The sequence below is a fragment of the Buteo buteo genome, chromosome Z, assembly GCF_964188355.1.
Source record: "Buteo buteo chromosome Z, bButBut1.hap1.1, whole genome shotgun sequence".
Taxonomy (NCBI): domain Eukaryota; kingdom Metazoa; phylum Chordata; class Aves; order Accipitriformes; family Accipitridae; genus Buteo; species Buteo buteo.
In genome coordinates, this window is record NC_134204.1 from 14,394,623 (window position 1) to 14,404,569 (window position 9,947).

Genomic DNA, 9,947 nt, shown 5'->3' on the forward strand with positions numbered 1-9,947 from the left:
TGAAACTAGATTGCAGAATTCTAAGACGTTATTCAATTTGTGAGGAATAGTAACAGCATTCCAAAATATTCTCATGTACAAAAAAAACATTAAACTGAAATTATTAATAACTCCTCAGAATCTAGTTAGTAATTGTTCCTATGGGAAATGCCTTTTTGCTGTTTCACCACTGGAATTTTTCTGAACAGAAGTATTTTACCACCTTTTTGTTTTCACTGTTAATGGTGTTTTCTTCACTGTACAAAAAGCCACCTCTCGGGCTAAGATAGGTATTGTTAAAGTAGGGAGAAGTAGAAAAAGCAGAAGTCACTCTGCAGCTCTGGAAGCAGGACATTTTTGTAGCAAACAAAGGAATACTGTATTTCTCAGGGTCAGGAGCAGCTTTTATAGCAGGAAGTTCATATTTTGTGAACAGCAGTGTTGTGTGATGTGCCACATGTTACTACTAGAAAGAGTTGAAAATACTTCACAAGAAAACTCCTGAATGATAAAAACAGGAATTTCATACAGTTGCAGTTTAAAATGAAGTTGTCTGTTAGCTATTTCTGATGCTATTTATATTAAAGTATCTTATTTTTAATAGGTAGTACAAGTACTTCCTTGTACGTAAACAAATTGCTTGCTGGTCATGTGGCTTTCCCAATAGCAAAGAAGGGTTTTTATTTCAATTTCTTTGGTATTTATTGGAATAAAATTATCAGAAAGAAATTACAATTAAACAATAGAAGCCTGAAGTCTAATGTTGCCTTAGTTGAGAGTATTTGGACCGTTACTATATTGTGTGATATGCCAAAGGGCATGCAAGCTCCTTCATGGGATCTGTGGGCTATAATACACACTTACAAAATTAATTACAGATTATTGAATAAATCGAATAAGATTCTTACTAATTAAAAGTTGAATTTTCCCCTTCTGTACCACCCAGAGTAATAACTGGTTTTGTTTTGCCTATCACAAACATTCAGATTGCTTGCATTCAGAAAAATGTAGTAGCATCCATCTGGGGGAACGCATTCCTGTGGAGCTGTGTGTGACGTGGGCTGATGGTTTTCAGCGGTGTGAAGTAGGAAGCCCAAGGGTGCAGCTGTAATCGGTGCAGTGCTCAGCCTCTGAGTCACAGTCATAGTTTCACCAACATGAACCACACTATTGGCAATGGCACATACCAAGATAAGGATTTTTCTACATTTAAAAAAAAAAAACAAAAAACAAAAGTTTGTTTTTGTTTTAAGTGCTGCAGTGCAGTAATTGCTACAGTGACAGAATTTTACTCCTTTGTGTTGACATAGCTTTGTAGTATTTTTTCACTCTATGGCTACAGATTTACATACATAACTATAACTATTATTGAATTTTTTTATTCTTCTTGCTTTTTCCCTTTGAGTACAGGTTCTGTATGTGGAAACTTGTTGCAGTAGCTTACCCAACAAAGGGATATTGTCAAGCTTTTAGAATTAACACTAGCCATATTGTACTTTCTAAGAGAACACAGACACTTCCACAATCTAAATAAATAAGAATGAAATCATTATTTTTAATTTTCCACTTCAGTACTGTAAAATTGCAGAATAATTCTTGAGTATTTTCATTATCTGCAGCTATAAAAATATCACAGTAGTTTTTGACAAAACTTTAATTATAAATAAGTATTTTTTTAAATGATTCAGTAATGCCCTTTTGTATTTTTTTGAGGTTCCTTATTGCTTATATTAACAACTCTAACATGTATAAAGGTAGGCATGGGCAATATTCAGCATTAGTATTTTAGTGACGCGTGGCCATTAAAAAATCTATTTAAAATTTTAAAATTTGAGTCAAACTTTAGCCTTTGTTTTGCTGTTGTGTGTCACTAGTGAGAATATTGTTACTGTGCAATAATTAGGTTGTGCTAAACAGTAGCTCTAACATGAAATACCTTGTAGCACTGAAATAGTCCTTAAATGTGTTTGTGGCTCACGACAAAATAAGTTTGTAATCAAATCTGACTCATCTGGTGCTAGTTAAACAGCAGGATGTTCTGCCGAAATGCAGGTGTTAATAATGTTCCAGGGTAATGAACAGACCAGTTCCACTGGCCCTTACTGTAACTTACTGTTTTTCACTCCGAGCCCCAGACAGATACTAATGGAGCTGAATTCAAACGAACACCTAAGGCTTTTGTTACGTGCCCGGCAGTCCCGGAGTCTCATGCCCTAGACATAGCGAGAGTCCAAGGCACCCACTCACCAAAGAGCCACAGCATAATCATACAAGCGTTTCCATATCCCTCTGAGAATTTGTCATCTTATCATTAAAAGTACTGAGTTGTAATGGGTGAGTTCTTAATGTAAGTAGTGAGTTTTCAGATTTCATGGTTCCTTGACTAAATATTAAAGTGTTATTGTTATATACAAATAAATTCATAGTATTTTCATATTTCATTTATTTAAAATAAATGTTTTAAGAGCTCAGTTTGGACCCTTCCAAAATGAAACTTGCAAGTTTTTAATCATAGAATGCGTATACACTTTGTCGATCCCTTTCTCATTGTGCTTACAACACTCAGATTTTGCCTGGGGCATGTGTAAGGCATCCAGGGAATCCATTTTTTGATTAGTCTGAGAGAATTCTTGCCAGTCTATGTTCTACCCATCAGACATAACTGCATCATTTCTAGCTTCTACATGATTCAGATGCAGTTTCCCACCTAATTTTGGAGTTCCCTGTTCTAGAAAGGAGTAGTTTTCATTGTCATGCATGCAACTGCATACACTGCTTGCAGCTACCAGAGCTGTTAAGTGTCTCCTCCAAACATCCTCCTCAAAAAAATCCTTAGCCTGAGGGGTGGTTTTGGGGGAGCTGAGGGGGTGGGAGGGGATGTTTACCCTGAGTGGGACAGGACAGTATGGGACTGCGCTAGCGCAGGCAACCGAACACAGGCGTGTGGCGTGCATTTTAGTGGTCATCTGTCCAGGCAAGGGAGTCGGTGACACGGCATTGGCAAAAGTGCATCACCAAGTAACTGGCTGTCCCAGTTACAGCTGGTGACACAGCGTGGCAAGTACTTCTCCTTGCAGTGACTAAAGAAATCTGTTGTGACTTCGAAAGCTTTCCTCCATCACTGTACTTAGTGCAGCTGTGTTGATAGGCTCGTATTTCTGTTTTGGAAACAAGTATCCTGCTTCCTAAAAGCTAGAATGGTGATTTAGCTGATTTCCACCCCCAAATCCCCAGGGGACTAACTATTAAACAGGATTACTACTTCTGTGTTTGTAATGTAGCCTCAGCCTTTTGGAAGCTGTAGTTACAAGCACTAAACCATGCTGTGTGGAGCACTGCTTCAGCTGCTGGCTTTGGCTGTAAACCTCACTTACCCAACACCATTTTTTGTCAATCGGCTCATTTTCAATGCACGTTCTCCTTTCCCTTCTCCCCAAATAGCTTCTGAATTTGTTTTATCTATCACTTATTTGCAATTCTCTTCCCAGCCATAGAGGGCTACAAAATTTGTTGGAAACAGCACAAGTCTGTACTACAGTTGATTTATTTTTGAGAAACCATACAGAGGATCATCTGCTTCTCATTTTGACTTTACAAGCACAGACTGAAAACTTTACCCTTTCTTTGGGCAAAAGCCTTCGTTCTGTCTCTTATTTTACATGCTTAGTTCTCTTAGGGTTTATGCTTGTGCAGAAATAATACAGAACCTGAACTGCCCTTCAATTCCCATAAGCCAGAAATACATGTGTAGAGGAGAAATTTGGTGGGTTTGTACTTCCTGCTTAGACTAAATGCGCTCTGTGAGCACAGGCAAACAAAGGGTAATGGTTGAGAAAATCCATTCATTTCAGAATCATGAGAGCTTTTTTGGTTCTGAACAGTCCCATTTGGAGATTGATTTTCAAATTCAAGGTCAGCCTTGAACATCTCGTTTCTGATGCATCCCTGCAGTTCTGAACAGTTCTGCTTCATCTCCACATACAATTCTGCAGGTCAGATTCACGTAATACTAAGCTCTCTGTGATTTGGATCACTCCTCATCAATTCTTTTTATTTGTGTCCAAAAGTACTGGTTGGAAAAAAAATTATGATGCACATAGTAGGGTTTTCTAAAAAAAATCCAATAGCTAATAGAGATTGTATAAAATTCTCAGTTCTGACCAGCTCAGTAGCAGGTGGGAAAACTCAGATTTTTTTAACAAAAAGTTATTTTAGAACTCAATTTGTCAAAATCAGCATCTGTGATATCTTGATTAAACTTGTGTCCAGTTGTCAGAGATTTCTGGAAAGGCAGAAATTTCTTCCTTAAATAATTCATTCCTCCAGCAGGCCTATCAGCCATGTTCTCGAAGTAAACCAAAACACCACAAGGAAGGGAGACGATTATGTTCGGAGCTAGAATGCAAATTGCTTTTGAAGGCATTGCTCTACTTGAAGGAGAGAGAGGGGATTCCTTTCATTCCCTTCATACTGAAATCCGTGTGGAATAATTGGGGGAAAGGTTGTCACTAAGTCTGTCTGTGTTCAGCCTTCAAGTCATCCAGACCAAACTTTGCAGACCAACCACATACAGCCTTCTACACGCTTACTTTTTCTCTGTGGGCAGCTCAGACTAGTACTGGATGCTCCATGGTTAGTGGAAGTTTTTCCTACCTTCAGTTTTAAATGGTGGCTGAGAAACCCACTCAAACAGGCCACTTCCTTAAGTGGCACATATTAAATATTTTTAGGAGGGTACACATAGTTTGTCATCGCAAGGCATGTATTTCTGTCAGCAGGCCCTTTTCAACTTTAAGTACTTTCTGAACTTACCTTCCTTCTATGTTTTGTGTCTGTATAAAGAAAAATGCTTCCATTGTTTTAGCTTATTTGAGAATATTCCAACAGAGGATCAGAGTAGTCTGTTGATGCCTTACCTCTTCTGCCTTACATAAAGCAGTGCAATATGATTTCAAAAGCAAGTTTCAGGGTTGTATTTATTGTGTGGGTAGTAGGCATTAATTAAGATTTGTTCCTTTTTCTTACAAAATTGTAAAAATGGTAGTGCAGACTTAGCTTATGTACATGTTCCAATGCCATGCAGAAGAAGCCTGTGTAGGATCTTTGAAGTAGCTTGTTCCACAGCTGAACACACTCTCTTCCATCTTCAGAAGGTGTGAGCGTGGGTTTGAGGAGGTAGGAAGCCCAAAACACAACCACCTTGCCTTCTATGTTCCCCGTGAAATATACCTATTTCTCTTTCTTTACTGAGGCAGTATTTTTGGAAAGAAAGCATAGATGCCAGCCTTGTATATCTTAAGCTGTCTTTTCACATAATTTGACATCTCTTTAGTACACCCTTAGTTTAAATATCTCAGCCAGAGCTCTGACAGAGAGACTGACTTCTGCTTAAGTTCTGTATCTAAATGCAGCCAATGGCAGCCACTGGTAAGTACGATTTTCTTTATTAGTCTCCGAGTCCCTTTTAGTAATCAAGATTTCATATTAAAGATTGTCTAAGTAGTATCTTACTTTTGTAACTTTGTCTTTTTCCTCCTCCTATTTTAGTTCTTTTATTTTCTTGGGGTTTTTCACTTGGTGGTGGTTGGTGTTTTCAATATCTCTTTTGGGGTTTTGGATTGTAGGGGTTTTTTTGTTTTGCCTTTGTTTTGTTTTTCTTCTTTTTAAACTTCCTGGAGGGAAGGTGTTATTTTCTGGAAGAAGTTAGTTTGGGGTTTTTTTAAGCTTTCTGACTGAAGCTACCAAAGAAATCAAGGATTAAAACATATATTAAGATGTAAAATGCATCAAAATGAAGTACAAAACACAGAAAAAATTGCTTCAAACAGTCCTTCTTATAAAAAGGATATCTAAATTAATCTTTCTAAGTCTATATATATGATTTAACCCAATAAAATAATCTTATGCTTAAAGGTGTGAAACTTCAGTATCTTTCAGTCAGAAGGAAATGTCTCGCTACTAGACTGCTAAATGAAATTCAGGTTTCTTTGGGTGGGACTCAAAAAAGTGTTAACTGTGCTTAAGGAAAATGAAAATTGCTGTAGCTTGTCCCAATTGAGCACTTCTAAAAATTCAAGCGTTCTTTTTAAAACACCTTTCCTCCATTTCTCATTTTTCTATTAGCTTATTCTAAGTAAGTATGCATGAGATTATATATATGTTCTATTTCCCACATTTTCCTTCTCTGTCTTTCCATATGTATTTTCTTAACTAATTGTTATGTCCATCTTTCTGCAGTGATCTGTTTCATAACACACTCATACTGGCTTCTGTGCAGAGCCTTTTGCTTAACAAGCAAACAGATAAATCAGAATTTCTCTCGTGAAAACAGGACTCTGCTAGTATTAATTTTTCCCTCCCTGCCTCCCTCCCTCTGCATCTCTCTTCAGCAGGCACTTGGAAAACAGGTGGATGCCACCTTCGCAGAGTACAGTAACACTGAAGTTGGAGTTAGCCCTTCAGTCCAAGGCTCAGCCAACTGCAAGCCGTCGCATGGCATGCTCTGCTCTTCTTTTCACAGATGGACAATGTCTCTTAATTTTCCTGGTAGGACCAATGGGATACTTGCTCTCGCCGAGGATTGGACTGTTGCTGCTGGTGGCTTTGCCAGAAGTAAGTGGTCCTATTTTGCTTTCATCAAGTAGTCAGAGCCAGTACACTACCTTTGCCAAGTCTTTCAGAGACCTTCCAAAACTTACTTGCTAGTTTTCCTGCTGTAAGTCAGAAGAGGAAGAGGTGTTCCCGTTCACCTCAGCATGCTGCTATGTTCCTACTAATTCTGGACCTTGCTTTGCTCATGGGATACCAGAGGGAAATACATCAGCATTGCTCAAAAAAAAAAAAAAAGGAATAACTTCAACTGGTTCACAAGAGAGTATTTCTACAGATAAGGATTTTTTCATACAGAGTATTGTTTGCTCCTAAGACACTAGAACCTTTTTTGAAGAGAATTTTTTTTTACCTGCCTCCTGTGAAATCATCACCTACTGTTCCCTCCCAGCTGTTACATTCTCAGAAGAGAACGATCAACAGAATATCGAAATACTCCAACACAGCATCCAACCTGTTTGTATGTGTTAAAACTGCTCCTCTTGGACTCAAAACGGTGTCTTGGACTTGCATCACTCTGCTGTGTCCATGTTGAGTCAAAATCCATTCTCATGATAGACTGTTATCTCAGACATCAGGAAGGCCAGTGTAGCCACCTACCCTGAGTTAAGGATTTTAAGGCAATACTACACTTTTTCGTTAGCAGAGCATTGCTGAGGTGGCTGCACCTTTTTTTATTAAGTAAAAATAGCCTGTTTCCATCACACTGCTGATGCAGTTCTTGAGACGTTGAAGAGTCTTCACTAAAGGTGTGGAAATTGCAAATGCCAATATTGTTAGAATAAACACCAGTTTCCTTATACCAGGAGCCAAAATCAGCCAGTACATCTTGTTTTAAAACAATGAACCTTTTCTGTCAACAGCCTGGACAACGGAAGGATGCTTTCCATGCTTCTCAAGATTCCAGCCTGCTCTAATTTGCATGCCTCTCTGTCCGTGTATCACTGGGACATGTTTTAGTTCTCTCAAATTTCCTCAGGGACCTGTGGAAATTCATGGCTGGCAAAGATCGAGTGAGCTGCATTTTGGAGAAAAGTGCTTCTGTTCACAGCAGCAAAACATTGGATTGTTTTGCATTCAATGAAATAGAAATTAAAAGTCACTACTATGAAAACAAAACAACAACAACAAGGCTATGCTTTTCAGATATTTTGGAAAAGCTATGTGTCTCATAGCATAAGAGATAAATTCATACATCTTTTTTTCATCAGCTCCCAGTGATGAAAGGGCCTTTTGCTGCAGAAGGTAAAATACCACGCAGTTTTCTCCCTCAACTGGAAGGGAGACTCAACTCCTTTGCTGGCTGTTTACTGTTAAAAACACAAGTTTGGGAGACTGAAAAATTATCATGTCTTTCATCTACAGCTTTTTTCAGGTATGGCCTATGAACCAATACATTGTTATCTATCTGAAGAACTGCTGTGAGAGATTGCTATTTCATGAGCACTAAAACTTTTGGATTAATCTTCAGAGTCATTTATGGGGAGGGACTAATGTCTTACTATTTCTTAAAGAAACAAGGAACTCATTTGAGAATCTACTGACTTTTTTCCAATAGCAAGATAATTTTGAAAAAAGTAAAAAATAGAATCACAGAATCATTTAGGTTGGAAAAGACCTTCAAGATCATTGAGTCCAACCATCAACCATGACCAATAAAGCATGTCCTGAAGTACCCCATCTACTCGCTTTTTGAACACCTCCAGGGATGGTGACTCAACCACTTCCCTGGGCAGCCTATTCCAATGTCTGGTAACCCTCTCAGTAAAGAAATTTTTCCTAATACCCAATCTAAACCTCCCCTGCCACAACTTGAGGCCATTTCCTCTCATCCTATCACTAGTTACTTGACAGAAGAGACCAGCACCCACCTCACTACAACCTCCTTTCAGGCAGTTGTAGAGAGCGATAAGGTCTCCCCTCAGCCTCCTCTTCTCCAGACTAAACAACTCGAGTTCCCTCAGCTGCTCCTCACAAGACTTGTGCTCCAGGCCCCTCACCAGCTTGGTTGCTTTTCTTTGGACGTGCTCAAGGACCTCAGTATCTTTCCTGTAGTGAGGGGCCCAAAACTGAACACAGTGCTCAAGGTGCAGCCTCACCAGTGCCAAGCACAGGGGGACGATCACCTCCCCGGTCCTGCTGGCCACGCTATTTCTCATACAAGCCAGGATGCCGTTGGCCTTCTTGGCCACCTGGGCACACTGCTGGCTCATATTCAACCAGCACCCCCAGGTCCTTTTCCACCAGGCAGCTTTCCAGCCACTCTTCCCCAAGCCTGTAGCGCTGCGTGGGGTTGTTGTGACCCAAGTGCAGGACCCGGCACTTGGCCTTGTTGAACCTCATACAATTGGCCTCAGCCCATCGATCCAGCCTGTCCAGATTCCTCTGTAGAGCCTTCCTACCCTCGAGCAGATCAACCCTCCCTCCAACTTGGTGTCATCTGCAAACTTACTGAGGGTGCACTTGATCCCTTCGTCCAGATCACTGATGAAGATATTAAACAGAACGGGGCCCAACACCGAGCCCTGGGGAACACCACTTGTGACCCGCTGCCAACTAGATTTCACCCCATTCACCACAACCCTCTGGGTTCGCCCATCCAGCCAGTTATTCACCCAGTGAAAAGTACACTTGTCCAGGCCACAAGACACCAGTTTCTCAAGAAGTATGCCATGAGAGACAGTGTCAATGGCCTTGCTGAAGTCAAGGTAGAGAACATCCATAGCATAACAGAATAAACAATCCAAAGCCAGAGTTGCATGAAATCACCTCACCTCAGTGTCTACCTAGTGAGTGAAGTCTGGCGGCAGACCGTGTGGCATGTTAACACCATGTGTAAGGAAGTCTTAGTTCAAGGGTTGTTGTGTTTGAAACTGCTTTCAGTTTACCTGGAAGACTTTCCATTTGCAGCCCTTTCTTCATTCTAGCAAAGTGGTGCTGAAATTGTTCTGACTATATCAGCTGTTGCACAAGCAATTGGACCTAATGAAAGACAGGTTGTGTATTTTCTTGATACAACAGAACTCTTCACTACTTGGAAGGAACAGCTCTGCTTCCCTCCCACTTGAAAAAAAAAAGATCACCCACTTTTATTTGGTGCAACATACACTGATATGGCCATACAATTTCTAAAGTATTGATTTCATGATTACTTAACAGCAAATTTTAACACAGGGCTCACCTAGGGTATAGTGGGGATTTCTCTTGGCTGCAGTGGGATGTACCCCTCCAATGAACACAACTGGCAAACTGGTAACAATGGACAAGGAGAAGGCTAAGGTACTCAACTTTTTTGCCTCAGTCTTCACTGGCAATCTCTCTTCCTACACCTCTCGAGTGGATGGGCCCCAAGGCAGAGA